The following is a 17676-nucleotide window of genomic DNA, read 5'->3' on the forward strand; positions in this document are numbered from 1 at the left end:
AAGAAGTATACTACACTACGGTAAAATAATTCAAGTATAGAAAGAAAAAAGGAAATAAAAATTCAACAAAGGTTGTTCTGCACGAAATTCAAAATCGAGAGAGAAAAAAAGTAATTATTCTTTTATTAACGGAGTTACATTATGTTAATGAATGTAATAATGATAAAAATTCTGTACAAAAATTTAATATAATATAATTAAACAAAAACTTAATATAAAAATTCTAATAGTTGATTTCACGAAGTGGAAACCATGCTTGGCACGTGTTATTCTTTTTGTTTTAGAAGGTGTTATTCATGCAACAGAAATCAGGCCTAACTTTTTTTGTTTTGTTTTAGCGGCTGAGTTAAGAGGAATTAAGAGGGCTATTTAAAGAAGATAATTGAATAGAATAGCAGGGATAGATGCAGTATTTTTTAATGTTTGAAATAGCTAACTTACAAACAAGGAGCAATCTCTATATATTTACTTGTTTATAAGGAAGACCGGGGCTAGTTGTCTCCGTTTTTACTTTTTGAGCTATGTAGCCCACATGGCTTATTTTGTAAATATTAAAGTGTAATCTTGAAGCAAATGAATTCGGGTAATATATTCAAGTTGCATTCATTATGAAAAAAAATTTGAAAAGAATTTTAAACATTTTTTTTTCAATTTTTTGCAATGAACTGACTGTTCAAATACTGAACAAATATCGTTTGTTTTAAGATATGTTAGTTTGAACAATGAAATTTGCGAGGATTTTTTAAGATTTATAGATTGTTAGACTAGTACATCTGGTTTTAGTCTATCTCTAAATGTATTTATTACACTTCAAGAATTTGCAATTAAGTAAAAGAGAGTTGCTTCTCAAAAAAAAGCTTTTAATCAATTTTGCTATTTTTGTTTATTGTAAAGTTTAGTCGTAGCAGCTGCATGCCATGTTTAAAAAGTGAAAAATCTTCTTTGTCGAGTAAAAGATATTTCTTATTTTTTAACTTATCTCCTAAACGTAGTAACTGTCTCAAAAAATATTCAAGTCCAAATCAGGAAAAATTAATAGATACTTGTGAAACAAGATGGGTTCAAAGCTGAGAGGTTTTGATGTTTGTTTGTTTTTTTTGATAATTTTTTACCTGCTGTTCATGCTATAGAGAAATCGGCATTAAATGAATCAAAGGTATACAATAGTGGTCCTGCTTCCAAATCGTTTTCTTTTTTAAAATTAATGATTTCTATTTTATTTTAAGTTAGTTTATAACAAAACTGTTAATAGATTTTATTTTGTGCAACCACTGTAAACCAGAGATGCAACGGAAACGTAAAATTACATCCAAATTTACTGGAAATGGAGTTCCATACTTTGCTACGACTCCAGAGGACCACTACCACAACCTTTTCTATGCATCTCTGGATTGTGTTATAAGGGGGCTTGCAACCCGTTTTGAACCAACTGAGACCACTGGGCATTTAGCAAATGTAGAACAATTTTTTATTGGTCAGTGCTTGGAAGTTGGATTCGTTGAGACTTTTTACAAAAATGACTTTGAAGATTATAAAAGGCTACAACTCCATCGCGATATATTTGTGGATCATGCAAAATTCAAGAATATTTAACTAATTGATTTTAGATCGGTTTTTAATGAGCTTGTAGACATTGATGGTGTCTTTTCTCGATTAATTCCACTGATTCTCGAGTTTGTGAAGCTGGTAAAGATATTACTATGAATGCCTGTCACCTCATGTACGTGTGAGCGCTCTTTTTCTTGTCTTCGTAGGCTAAAGACTTATTTGCGTTCTACAATGTCTCAGGAGTGATTGAATCATCTCGCTATTTTAAATCTCCATCGCGATATTGCCTACACTCTTGATCTTGATCATTTGATCTATGAGTATATGATGCGTGCCTCCATACGCATGAGCACATTTTACATGAGAAAATAAATTACATTTTTATGCCCATTGAAAAAACTTTTTATTTCTTATTATAGATTTTCAACTCCTACAAATTAGCTAATGCCCCATCCGGGAAAACTAAAACTCTACGCTTATGGATCGGTGTATAATAGACTTACCAAGACCCGTATTATACGGGTCCGGAATGCTAGTATAATATAATATTATTATTATTATTATTATTATTATTATTATTATTATTATTATTATTATTATTATTATTATTATTGTTATTATTGTTATTATTATTATTATTATTATTATTATTATTATTATTATTATTATTATTATTATTATTATTATTATTATTATTATTATTATTATTATTATTATATATATGTTTAGCCAAAAAAAATTTTAAAATAAGATGAGTAAAATATATTTATTATTTAAATTTTGACAAATATTTTAAAAAAAACACACAAGGCCTTTTATATAAAATACACAGCTGAAGATTTTATATGAAAGGCCTTCTGTGTTAGAGAAAAAATTTTTTTTTAATATTTGTCAAAATTTAAATAATAAATATATTTTACTCGTCTTAGTTTGAATAGTTTTTCTTTTGTTACCTGGAACATTTACTCATATATATATATTTTTATATATAAATATATATATATATATATATATTTATATATAAAAATATATATATATATATATATTTTTTTTTTAATATAAATATATATATATACATATATAAATAAATATAAATATATATATATATATATATATATATATATATATGTATATATATATATATATATATATATATATATATATATATATATATATATATATATATATATATATATATATATATATATATATATATATATATATATATATATATATATATATATATATATATATATACTCTACTCTTCCTAATATAGATTAACAATTTTCCAAAATCCTGAAACAAAATCAATGCTATAATGTTTGCAGATTATGCTAATTTATTTTATAAATCTATTACAATTGCAGAAATTTTAAAACAATAAGTGTGAAACTTGTTTTAATAATGAAATTTAATGGTTTAAATATAACAAATTATCATTGAACACAGAAAAAAGACAAAAAAGACACAGACTTCATTCCAATGAAAGAAAAAAAAGTACCAATCATATTACTGTTAATTAAAATAGAAAATAAATTTATCAAAAGAACCAGAGCAACTAAATCTAGGCCAATTTTATCCCAAGAAAACTTAAAGCATCTTTATTCAAACCAATTATACGTATGGTCTTGTAGTATAAGAAAGTACCATGGATTTAACTGGATTGCTCTTAATCGACATAAAAAACCAGAAGAATAGACTTCAACATAGAAATTAACTCATACTGGACGTTTGCGAAAACTTCTTAATTCACTAAACGTTTATAAAATTAATATCTACCAAAAATTATTGTTCATGTTAAAATATAAACTTGCACTTGTTCCATCACATTTTTAAAGGACCTTTTTTAAACGAAACAGAAATAAATATGACACAAGAGAAATAAGAAAAATTTCAATTAACCATATCAAAAAACAAAACTATCACGTTTTTCTAAGTCAGATTTCAGCCCTTTACAACAAACTAATATCAATAAATGCTACAGTTTTAAAATTAGATTACCCGGATTCACTGAAAGTATCATTAAAAAAATTTGTTCTAAACATAAACAATTTTGCCAACGAAGGGGAGAACGGGGCAGTTGAAAGAAGGGGTAAGTTAACGAGTTGTGGGTACCTTTAAAGTCTTTCATCAACCAGCCAGATATTGAATGGACCTTTCAAATTGACTATTTTTTACAGTAATATTGTAAAAACCTTTTCTTGAGGCTCGGGGGGGTCCAAATAGTTTTTTTTTTTTTCAATAATGAATGCAACTTGAAAAAATTTTCTAAATTCATACTCTTCAAGAAAACACTTTAAGTTTTACAAAAAATGTGCTGTTAGAGCTGCAGAGCTCAAAGAGTTCAGCTGGGGATGCAAATTATGCAAGAAGTTCTAGAATTTATCTCTGAGAAATGTTATTTAACGCATTTTTTGGAGATCATAAATAAAAGCTGTTATTTACATAACTTTTTTTTAGAACAGCTTAATTTAGAATAAGTTAAGCTATTCTAAAATATTGCTAAAAATAAAAAAATTTACTTTCTGTGTTAACCTTTCTTTAAACACAACACAAATAAAAAGATTAAAATTATAAGATCAAAGACATGCGGAGACGTATTTGTCCCCGCATTAGGTAAGAAAATATATTAGCGCAAATTATAGTTTTGTTTATATTGACTTTAGACGTCATATTGTCTAAAATTCACAATGATAACCTGAAAGAATAATGACGAATTGCCATAACTCTCAACACCTTTAGCGCGGTGTCGTACGAAATATGCAACTGATAAACATATAGATTTTGAACCAATACACAGTGGGCAAGAATCGTCTAAAAATTGCAAAACAATTTATGGGTTAAATATAGACATATGATACATGTTTATAGAGGTTTTTGGGGCCATGGGGTTTGGGCTACATTTTAAATTTGGATTGGTCATGACCACACAAATGGATACTGTAGGGGTTGTCAAGGGTGGTCATTGGGTTTCTCAATGGTTTTTAAATTAGATTGGACATGTTGTATATCCAAATATAGGTAACTGCTGCCAATGAATTCAAATTCATTGGCAGCAGTTACCTATTCATATTCGGTCTTTAGAATGGTCATGACCGCTTAAATGGCCCCATATCCTTAATCGGCGCTGATTACAAAAAAATCCCAAAAGCGCTCGTCCTAAGACTAGCAAAAGTAATGGGGAAAATTATAGAACCAAATCAAACTTGCGGAATCCTAGGTTGAATAATATTCTCAAATTTACATTTAGTTCGTGATCTTATAGATAACGCTGAATTTAAAAATCTACCTAGTTTTATTTATTTATAGACCAAGAAAAGCCTTTAGACAAAGTCGATCGTGCGTTTCTACTGCAAATTCTGCGAAAATTCAATCTCTGGGAAAATTTTGTATCTTTTGTAAACAATCTATATTCAGACGTTTTGGCATCTGTTCTGAATTGCGGTCTCATGTCAGTCTTTTTTCCTACGGAAAGAGGAGTGAGACAAGGTGACCATCTCTCTCTTCTGCTGTACGTTTTTGTTGCCGAAGCTCTTGCTTTGGGGCATTGATCACTGAACCACTTGCTTTTTCAAACAGTTTTACTTCTTCAAAAAATTGGCGGACAGATTTTACATCCCTGGCAAAAAAGTTCGAAATGTCTGCGTACTGCTGTAATTTAAGGGGTTTCGGTGTTACTGGTAGCGGGAAACCCTCTATTCTGCTATCCGCTCTGACCACCTGACCTAGGGTCTCGCTCTTGGGGGTTTTGATCCTAAAATGTACCCAGAATTGGACAATATAGAGTGGAACAAAAACACCGGTTTCAAAATATTGGGAGTTACTTTTTACATCAGACTGAGTAATACTACCGATTTTAATTGGCTAGTAACTCTAAACAAAGTAGAAAAAAAGCTCAAGCTCCTGGGACTACGTACTTTGTTACTTAGGGGAAAGACCATGTTGATAAATACGCTAGCAATGTCAAAAAAGTGGTTTCTAGCAAATGTGCTTCCTATTCTCGGAATTTTATCACCAAAGGAGCAAAGTCTTGCACTTCGCCTCAAAGCACTCTTTCAACTAAAGGAATGCGGAGAGGACAAATCTCACGATTATTACTACTTTTCAAAATATTGGTTGGCAAGTTCACTTATAAAATTTACAAACCAAAACCAAAGCTGGAATTTTCTAAAGCAAAACACTTTTCCAAACCACTGGGACAACAAAACGTCTCAGTACTACAAAACGACAATTGAAATATTAGAAAAAACGGGTCCCTGTTTAACCCTAAAATCCCCCTAAAATCAATAAAAAAATTTTACTTAGAAGTGGCAAAAAACAAAAAGACAGTTGTGCCAGCAGAACTTTTCTGGAACCGTTCAACAAAAACAACAATGCCAGGGACCCAAATTTGGAAAAATAACTTTACTTCCCACGCATGCGGACCGACACAAAATATCCTCTTTCGTTTTCTACACAACAGTCTACTTTCTGCGGCCTTGCTAGCCAAAGGCAACAGATCGTTAAAAATAACAAATGCAAAATTTGTGGCAAAATTGAGGACAACATTCATATCTTTGCCTACTGTCTTCCTACTGTTGTAATATGGGAGTACTTCAAACATGTATATAACTCCTTGACATCCCAAAACAATTTTTCTCCGATAAATTCGATTTTCTTGATTGAAACAGCGAATTTATTGGAGAAAAACCCTACCTTACAGCTGCTGTTGACAGTCACTCAAACCATTATGAGTGAAATATGGAGCAGCAGATGTCACCATATGTTTAAGAATTCGAAAATTGACCCAATGGCAGTGATTAAGATAATTACCAGAAACATCAGGAATATTATGACTTTAAAATATAATTATCATGTTCGTAGAAATACCACGGACATTTTCTGTCAATTTTTCTGTATTAAAAACGTTTTTTGTCAAATAGAGAATGGGAACCTGAAACTAAACATATGAGCTAAACTAATACACTGGCTCATAGCAAGAACTAAATGTTTAGTTAAGTGTTCCTGTTCAATGCAAATATATTTTCCTTTTTACAACAAAAATATTGTTATATATGATTAGACAATCACTGCCAGTCCTTAGTTTATGATATATAATTTATTATTTGCATGTTTTCTGTAGATTTTGTAACGTGATGTTTGTGTAAAAGTTCTGTATTTTTTAATTTTACTTAATAAAATCTTTCTTCACTAAATATATTTATTTAATCTTAATCAACTTCTTCTAAAACCTTTTTCCATATTCCCGATTTCTTTCCGCACAACGGCTCATAAATAAAAAGCAAAAAAACACACAAAAAAAATAAAATTAAAAAAAAAGAAATTAATAAAAAACAAAAAAACACAAAAAAATTAAAAAATAAAAAATTAATAAAAAATTAAAAAACACACACAAAAAAAAAATTAATAAAAAATTAAAAAACACAAAAAAAAAAAATTAAATTAAAAAATAAAATATATATACTTATATATATTTATATATATATATATATATATATATATATATATATATATATATATATATATATATATATATATATATATATATATATATATATAATTTTTTTAAAGAAATAATTTTTAAGTTTGCAAAAAAGGGTTTACAACGTTTGTTTTTTTTTAATTTTTCTGTGTTAGCAGTATGTTTATTAAGAGAATTGAATGTTTTTAATAATTTCTTTTATTATTATTTGCTAAGTTAATTTTTTTTCAAACATGTCCTAGCTGATATATAAATTTTTAAAGTCATAAGATTATTGTATAAATTGTTTTAAATGACAGTTTGTTATATATAAAAGTTATTTGTGTGTGCTATTTAGAGTAGAAAACAAATTATTTAAGATCACAATCTTAGATACTCGTTTAAGATTTTTTGTTACTACTTTCAATTAAAAGTGAAGTTTAAATGGATGATATTAGGCTAGAAGCAGATATTAGTTTAAAAAATAAAAATGTTAATAGGCAAGTTAATCGTCGCAGAAATGAAAGAGGCTTACGCGAAATGAAATTAATAATTGACAAATCTAGATATGCAGCTCGGCAAGTAGCAAATAATTCGAACCTAAATGAGGAGAGTGTGGTTAGGCAAGTAGCAAATAATCGTTGCAGAAATGAAAGAGATAGGCTTAGGCGAGATGAAATTAATAATCAACAAAATGCTAGAAAACCTGCTCGACAAGCAGCAAATAATTCGAACCCATGAGGAGAGCTTGGTTATGCAAATTGAAAATAATTGTCGCAGAAATGAAAGAGATAGACTTAGGCGAGATGAAACTTATAGTCAACAAAATACTATATATGCTATATACGAAAGAATGCATTGTATAGCAAGAAGTAATACTATTCCAGATTATAATTATTTAGGAGAAATGAATAAGAAACACATTTTTTATGTTGCCATAATGGAAAGGTAGTTTTTTCGCAGCCTTCACCATTTCCACAAAATTTAAAAGATTTGTTTAAAGGAAATTATGAAGATGGAAATGCCAATCTGAGCTTTTTAAAATATATTAGAAATTATAATGCCTGTCCTTTGCTTCATATAAAGCTAATGTAGTTCAACCCATGAATCATGGGCCACCATGTTTTAGAATATATGGTCAAGTTTTTCATCTTATCGGTAATCTTAGGAATAATTAAGATGTTCCGCCGACATATTGTCAACTATACATCTATGATCCACTTGCAGTAGTTAATTTTAGAATGTTACAACGAGGTAATGATCTTTGCTTAAATGATTTAATGCTTTGATTGCAAAATATTATTAGTGAAGAGAACCCAATTGCTCTTGCATTTAAAAACATAACTGAAGTGGAAGATAAAGAAATTTGTCGAGCAGCTATAGAAGGTCGCTCAGTCTAAGTTGTAAAAATGTCTTTTCTTGAAGGGCAATATACATTACTATAATCTCACTTTACATGGTGATGTTGCAGTTGTATTTGTCGACGAAGATGATGCTCCACCTGCCCCCAGGGAAGTTGTTATTTACCCAAGAGGTCATCCTCTTAAGACTATATCAAGTATGTCTGCCAACTTAGATCCTATGGTTTATTCTCTATTTTTTCCTAGGGGTGATGCTGGTTAGCATGATCAATTGGTTCACAACTCTGAACGTCCTACATTGGTTAGAAATCATGTTACATTATCTCAGTATTTCAACTATAGATTTTCAGTTAGACAATTAACCTAAACAGAGAAGCAAGCAGTATGATGCTTTACACAACCATGTAAACAACCTTGGAAATGATCATAATATTAAAACCGGATGTGTTGTAGTATTGCCATCAACAATGTAGAAAGAAAGAATATATATATATATATATAAATATATATATATATATATATATATATATATATATATATATATATATATATATATATATATATATATATATATATATATATATATATATATATATATATATATATGTATATGTATATATATATATGTATATATATATATATATATATATATATATATATATATATATATATATATATATATATATATATATATATATATATATATATATATATATATGTTAATGTTTGTTTATTTGATTTTAAACACTTTAGAACAATACTAAGAATGAATTTTACTTTTTATAGTAAATGTTGATAACATTTTTAAATTAAAATGATTTTAAATTTTTTTTATAAATTCAAACATAATTATATTCTTTTTTTTTAGTTGCCTTTATCATCACTTGATTTGTTTCCTTACTGTGGAAACTAACTTCCTTACTGTGGATATGAAATTTACTCTATTAATCATTAGTCAACAGTTAGAGAGAAGCTGGAACTTTAAATAATAAAGGTAAAAATAATTTTTTTTACTGGTAACTTAATAAAACCAGTTAATATAATTTATTGCGTGTCTTTTTTACTTTTTTTAATATGCTGCTTTGGAAACACTTTCTTTCTCTCCCCCTCTCTTTTAGATGAGAGTTAAATTAGAATTAGTACAGGGAGCATCAATAAAACATGTAACTACTGAGCTCTTACGTATTTCTTAATACCACAATTGATAATGACCATGTATCTAAAGTATTTTACGAGTTGCTTGCTATTTTATGAAATAATTGTTCAAATTGTTTAACCATAATTGTTCAATACTGTAATAAATAAAATCTTTTTAGTTCAAGTATTTAAGTTAATAAAATATCTTATGAATTTGTGGTGTTATTTGGCTGCGGTTTTATGTTAAGTTGTCTAGCCTTTTTATAATCTTTTCTTTTTTAATTATTTTGGAGAGACATAGTAATGTCTGTAATGTGTGCTTACAAATATCTTATGCTATGCGCTATTGTTTCTGTGTTTTGTGTTGATAGAGCTGGACTGTTATAGCTATTTTTTTAATTCTTTATATTTTCTGTTATACTATTATCCTAATTCTACTAACAATTAGGTGCAAATGATGCTTTTGTAATTAAAAATTGTAATTATTTTTTATTTTTTTTTTTAGGTGTTCGCAGGCTTTACTTAATTTTCTATTTATGGTACCTGCTGTGTGTAACAGATTTAAAAAAAAACTTAACTGATGTTAATGTAGTCTTTTATTGTCATTAACTATAAGCAATGATTTAGTTACAAATTACCCGTATTATGGGTTGCTTACTGCTAGTTTTTTATAAATATAAGAATCTATGTGATGACACACATCATACATTAGTATGCAAAAAATAGCTTAGATATAAATGGGTTTGTTTTTTAAAAAATTACAGATATTTAAATTCAATAACCTTATCAACATCGTCCATTTATCCTATCAATAAATTCTAACCTGTTTATTATGTTTAACCTGTAAAAGAATTCGCAACAGATTTTGTAATAAACTTGGAACACATTATTCAAGAGAAGATATTGAGATGAAATTATACATATATTTCCTATAATACATTATATAATATATCATTATACAATGCTGCTCAAAAATTTAGTACACATAAGATTTAAGTTTCATTTTTCTTCTTTTAAATGAATTTTTAGGCGGTAAACTTCTTATGCCATTTCAGTTTGTTTTTTTTACAGTTAATTAAAACATACCTTATATAGAAAAAAAAAAGAAAAAAAATTACGTTAATTAGCTCTAAAATCAATTAGCTCTGAAATAAAACAGCGTATTGTAGGACTACACCTTGGTGGTTTCAACAGTTCTGAAATTGCTCGAACTCTTAAGTCTGTATCTCGTTCATGTGTACTCATAACAATTCAAAAATTTGAAAAAACTGGCACTACTGCAGACAAAAACCGATCTGGACGACCAAGAATAACAAGTATCACCGATGATAATAGTATCTATAGAATTGCAAGAAAAAACCCTAAATACTCAGCCAAAGAGATTGCACAAGAAGTAAATTTGGCTCTAAAAAATCATATCTCAAGACAAACCGTAAATAGAAGATTGATTGATCGAAAACTTTGTTGCTACGTTGCTGCTAAAAAACCACTGCTTAAACCAATTGGTCGGTTAAAACGTATCAAATTTTGTAGAGCTATTTTAAAAATGACTAATTATGAACTAAAAAGAATAACATTTAGTGACGAATCAAACTTTACAGTTATTAACCGAAAGAACAGAGTGATTATCCGAAGACACTATAATGAGATGTTTCGTAGTCGCTTCATTGTGCCGCGACTACAAGGTGGTGGAGGTTCTGTAGGCATATGGTGTTGCATCATGACGGCCCAGGTCTCTGCTACTTATACGATGGTCGTATGGATCAACATAAATATATAGAAACGCTTGAAAATCATTTAATCCCGACTAGAGACATCTTTTTTAGCAATGAGTCGGAGTGGCAGTTTCAACAAAACAAGCTCCTTGTCACAAGGCGAAAACTGTGACTATTAGGTTTCAAGAAAACAACATTAAGGTACTTCAGTAGCCAGCTAGATCACCTGACCTTAATCCAATCGAAAATATATGGACTGTACTGGACCGCAAACTCACTAAAGATCCCGTAACATCAGCTGAACATCTTAGGGAAAGTTTGAAAGAGTCGTTATCAACTGATTATTGCCAAACTTTTTGATTCAATTAAACTTTTTGATTCAATTAAAAGATGTGAACTATGCATAAAGAACAAAGGTGGGCATATCCCTTATTGATCTTGCTATTAAAGCAAACTTAAATTCAGGTGTGCTAAACTTATGAGCAGCTTTTTTTTAACTTTTTTTTATATACTAACTTTGATTATAGATATTTAGTGGCAGACATTTGTTTTTTTTAGTTGTTTTTCTTTTAATGTAATTAAAAAAGTCAAATAAATGTTTCGTTTTTTAAAAAACCCTGAATTTCTTATTTTTTACTTTTATTTCATTTTTAAAGAAAAAAACGCAACTTAAATCTAATGTGTGCTAAATTTTTGAGCAGTATTGTATATTATATAGGTATACATATTTTTATCTTTCTGTTAGATAAATGAAAATACAGAATTTAAAATTTTATGACACAAAATTTTAATATTTACAAGATCAAATATTTTCAAGACAAAACAAAATGTTTGAATTTCAAAATAAAAACTTTTCACACTTGAATTCAAATTCGGCTTCACTTTTTATTTAATATTTTAAATTAAATTCAATTAAATATTTCTTAGTATTGCCATATGCAGCATCGGTATGGAAGGCATTTAACTAAACTTTTGTAGTATTTGCATTATTTTCATCTAAAGTTAATTAGAAAACGTAAATTAATACATGATTTATCTAATTTTTTTTATTTCGAAAAAAATTAGAAACAAAATTTACCTATTAAAATTATTCTGATGTTTGATCACAAAATGGTAGAGATGAAATGCCGTGAGATGATCTAACAGGCAATGTAACGTGATTTTTATTTAATCTGACACCAAATATATCTTCATGGTAACGCCCGTTCTTCTAAAATCACGAAAAAAAAAAACTTTAACCTTAAAACTGATTTTATACATACATAAACACAATGTACAGTAAATCACCATTCATACAAATTGCAGGTATTCCTTAACCTATCTAATAAACATTTTCTGTCACTCTCTAAATAAACTATTAAGCCGATTCTCTCAATAATTAGCCAAAAAAAGTTACCATTAACTTTTCAGTTACAAAAAATAATGCGAAGTTCATAAAATGTAAAAATTTTAAAAACTTTTTACAAATTAAAAATGATGTGATATAAATTATTTAGATTATATCTCAATAATTCAATTTAGATCTCGAATAATTTAAAGGAAAATAAAAATCATATACTATATGTTTATCTTCTTTTAACGAAATTTTGTTAAACTGATTTTAATTGGTTTTTTTGCAGTTTTAAATGCCACATTATGATAAAAGAAAAAGAATATTTTTTTATATTAAAAAACATAATGCAAAAAAACAGAAAATCAATTGCAAGCTAGAGCAGAAGTCTTTAGGCATTATCACAGCGATCTTTATGTAACAGCCCGTGACACCCAAAACTAACGAAAAAATGTGGGAGCCGATATTTCAAAAATTAATATGATAAATAGTATTTGTTTCAAAGCAAAATATGTTTTATTTAACGTCTCCGGTTATAAAATGCATTAAACGAAGTAAACATTTATACAACTTAAAAAACAATTTATAAATCTTAATAAGTTTTTAATAATAAACTTCATTTTAATGTTTCAATTCATAAAATTGCCTAAACAATGAAATAAAAACAAGTTTTATATGAGGCAAAAAATAAAAGTTAAATAAAATACTGTAAGTGTAACTACACCTTTAAATAAGTGTAACTACACTTTTAAATAGGGTAACTACACCTTTAAATAGGGTACCTACACCTTTAAATAGGTTAACTACACCTTTAAATAGGGTAACTACACCTTAAATAGGGTAACTACACCTTTAAATAAGAAAATATTTCAGTGATTTAAAAAAATTAAGGAATACTTTTAAAACAATAAAACATAAACTTTAAAGCAATTAATAAATTTCAACAAAAAAATAGCAACAAAATTGTCAATAAATTACTGTCAACTTAACAAGACGACTTTAACATTTTCAGAAATGATTCTTTGTTTGATTTTGGTGTAGATAGTTTGCAGTGGTTTTTGGTAAAAAATATTGGACAATATATTAGCATGATATCGTTCCATATTTAAAGAATAATGCTCCGATAAAAGCATAAAAGTGTTGCACAAGGATGTCCGACAAACTTTATCTTTAATAGAGTATAAATGAGAAGAAAAACCATTGAACAGTATTATCAAAAGTAATTTTTAACCCACCTCTATTAACTGGTTTTAGACATTAACCAAACTTCTCAAAATAAAAGATTGTTCTGGCTAAAAGTTCATTTTTGTTATACATATCATCATTTTCAGACACATATCAAGCAATATGAACAGGAGACATCTTTGATTGTGCAATTATAATTTGAAGATTCATCAAGTAAAAATCCACAAAATTGACAAGAAAGTCCTGCATCTCTGAATGTCCTGGAGTTGACTCATTACTGTTATATGACAGAAAAAGTGGGGTTTATGGCCTTGGCGAAGTAAATTGAAAAAAAATCTATTTTTGCAATTCTTTTAACGGACTATGTAAAGTAGAAACATAAATGATTGAAACAAGCTTTTTTAGTCTTCCATGTCCATTTTATAGAAAATAAATTCTATATCAGTCCCAACATTTTTTTTCCTAAATTTTGCACTTCACAGCCTGTTACTTAAAGAGCACTGAGCATTGTCATCATAAACGTAATATACATAAGCTATATCAGATCCATAAAGGTATATATAAGATATATCTAATAAGATATATCAGATACATAAGATACGTCAGATATGTAAAGACCTCATAATCCATAGACTCTGTAGAACCATCAATCCAGAGACATAAATATTGTAGTGGCTGATGATTCGTTAAACATATGGTCGTAGGTGGGGTTGTCAACAATTTCATATAAAAGCATTCAAAAAAGCTAGAATAAATTGGTTACTGATTCAAAACAATTGAGGAAATATGATGATGAAAAAAGAAATTCTTCTAGTTTTCAGTGCCAACTATGTTTGTTAAATAAAGTATTTGACATTTGTTCTTGCAAATGTGTTAGGTATCAAGGACTAGTCAATTTGGAAAAAAGAACGCAGAAACATGCTGAGCTTCGTCATCAACAATAATTTTTTTATGTGAGAGCAATGAAAGAAGAATATTACAAAGCTACTGATTCAAAAGACAGCTCATGAAGTGCACATGATCCCAAACATTAATGTATTTTAGTACAAAGAACTGTTAAATAAGGAAACGAACAGAAGTTAGCAACGGAGATGCAAGCAAAATCATTAATGTTTGCCTGAAAGATAAATCATTTAATTCACCACAACACATTATGGATCCAGTAAAATTAACAAGACAAAGAAACTTGTGGTGAAAAAAAAATGTTTAAGAACATGCAGAATTGGCCACAGAAACCATTGGAATTGGTTTTAATAGCTGTATAGACAAAACCCAGGTTTACCGGAACAAGACAATCGTAAAGTTAACGTGGCAACCTCCATCAAAGAAGATCATTATGTAATCAGCTCAAATCCTAATAGCCTACATTGATCATATTTGTCCACAAAGTGGTAGAGCAGTTGAAGTTGTGAAGGAAATCATTTCAGTTATGACAGAAATTCTTTAGTGGCTTTTCAAAGTGTTGTTTGTGATGGTACCAAGGTAAACATGGGCTAGAAAAATTTATTCATTAGTTTAGTTGAAACTCTAATTGGCAGACCTCTTAAATGATGTATTTGTTTGCTTCATTTGAATGAGCTGCCTTTCAGACCATTTTTCACTTCATTTAATGATAGCACATCTGGTCCTACTGCATTCAAGGAGATTCTTGGTGGACAACTAACTTTTGATGTTCATTATCTACCGAAAGTTGACTTTGCCAGAGTAAATGGAGTGAACATTGAGATGCCTGATAACATCATTTGCAATCTCAGTAAAGATCAGAAATACTTACTTAAAGCATGCAATGCTGTTACCTGAGGATTCCAATAATTGGATGTAGAAACAAAGAAGTATTTCATAAAAGCTTCTCCCGGATATCTCAGTCATTTCAACTGGCTCACATTTGCCAATCGTCTGCTTCAGTTATAAATGTAGAACTACTACATGCCTCATAGAAAACCCACTACAAATCTGATAAAAATGGTTGATTACATCATCAAAGTTTACAACATTTGGTAGTTTTTAATCAATAAAAATAATCTTTTTGTCATAACTAGGGATGTACCGGAATTACCGCCAGAATTTGTGATTTTTAGGTCATTCTGGTTCTGGCCAGAATAAAAATAATACAGGCCGGAATAACGGAGATTTTTTTTTAACTTTTTTCTTTTTAAAACATTCGATACAGACTGTGTAAATTAAAGTAAAAAATATATATATATATGTCTATAGTTTTTCATTATCCTATAGGATATCCAATAGGGTAAAAAAAATATACGCAACTATATAGTGTCATTATAATATATTAATATATATTTTTTTATAGAGTAATGAAAATCTATGGGCAAACCTAGGTAAAAAATACAAAATTCTTAACTAACACAATGTAATTTTATTTGCAGTAATCAATTATGTAAGGATTTCTAGAAATTTAGGAGTATTGTGGTGCAAAAAGAGTTGCTTTCCAGTTTTTTGAAACAAACTAACCCTTTTTTCATCATATATGTTATCTGCTTCTGAGAATAGTCTTATTTTAAAAGTTACTTAAATTTTAAACAATTTAATAGTATAGGATGCCTAATAAATAAATATTTGAATTTAAACCTAAATGGAAAAATAGAAAACAAGGAAATAACTAATATAAATAATATAATATAAATGTTATGCCAACATAATATATATGTTATCCATATCAAAACTTTTAATGAATAAAATGATAAAAAACAAATGAAAACAACATATTAGATTTATTTGATAACAGATTAGATTTAAATGAAACAAGAATCAAACTAATAAATAAGGTTATATATATATATATATATATATATATATATATATATATATATATATATATATATATATATATATATATATATATATATATATATATATATATATATATATATATATATATATTATAGGTTATAAATATATATTATGTAGCCATGATGCTGAGATGCAGACTTTCACTTTCAATCTTGAATGTAAAAAATTACATAAGTATAAATATGTTCCAGTTGTAATTCTGGCCATAATTTTATTAACAATTCCGGCAAATCCGGTTCTTGCCAGAATTCAAAATTTCCGATCCAGTACACCCCAGTCATAACTCTAGTGTACATGTTTGCTCTCTACAAACAATTTCACTCAATTTCCATGCTTCCTCATATTTTTAAATGATTGACTGGTCAAATATTATATATATATATATATATATATATATATATATATATATATATATATATATATATATATAATGGCATAAAAATTTAAATTTTATCTCAAAGTTGTATTTTTCATGTAATTTATATGCAGATATAAATATATGTAAAAAAAACCTTCAAGTAAACCTTTAATTAACTAACCTTTAAATTACGAACCAAATCTTTACAATCTTGCTCACTATATTTTAAACTGTCCATTAATATATTTATTATAGTTTTTTGAACATCGGATGCCATAATAACATTACCGCACACATATATATGCCCTTCTTTTTTTATAAAATATTTCAAGACTACCTCTGAATTGGCTTTTATTAAGTCTTGCACATAAGTCTACATAAAAATAAACATATTCGATTTATTCAAAACACTTTTTTTTTGAAATTCTAATTTCCAGGAAATAATTTTGTTCTAAAGAATAAAGAAAGTAAACATTGAAGTATATAAAATATTAACTTGACAAAGACAAAAACTATGGAGGAATATTTATAGTAAAAAAACCAGGTTCAACTATCTTTTATAATTTTATAATGCATTTTCATATGTCCAAAAGAAAAAAGACATTATTAAAAAACCCAGCCCTTATATGACAACAGTATTTTATACAAGGACCAATAAAAGGTTTACAATGGTAGAGAATAGAATTAGGAGTAAGAAAATAGAAAGCATAATGAAAACAAACGTAGCAAACTCAAATTTTGAAAAAGAATGAATATATGGTTTAAATGAGAG

Source organism: Hydra vulgaris, chromosome 04 (genome assembly GCF_038396675.1).
Source record: "Hydra vulgaris chromosome 04, alternate assembly HydraT2T_AEP".
Lineage (NCBI taxonomy): Eukaryota > Metazoa > Cnidaria > Hydrozoa > Anthoathecata > Hydridae > Hydra > Hydra vulgaris.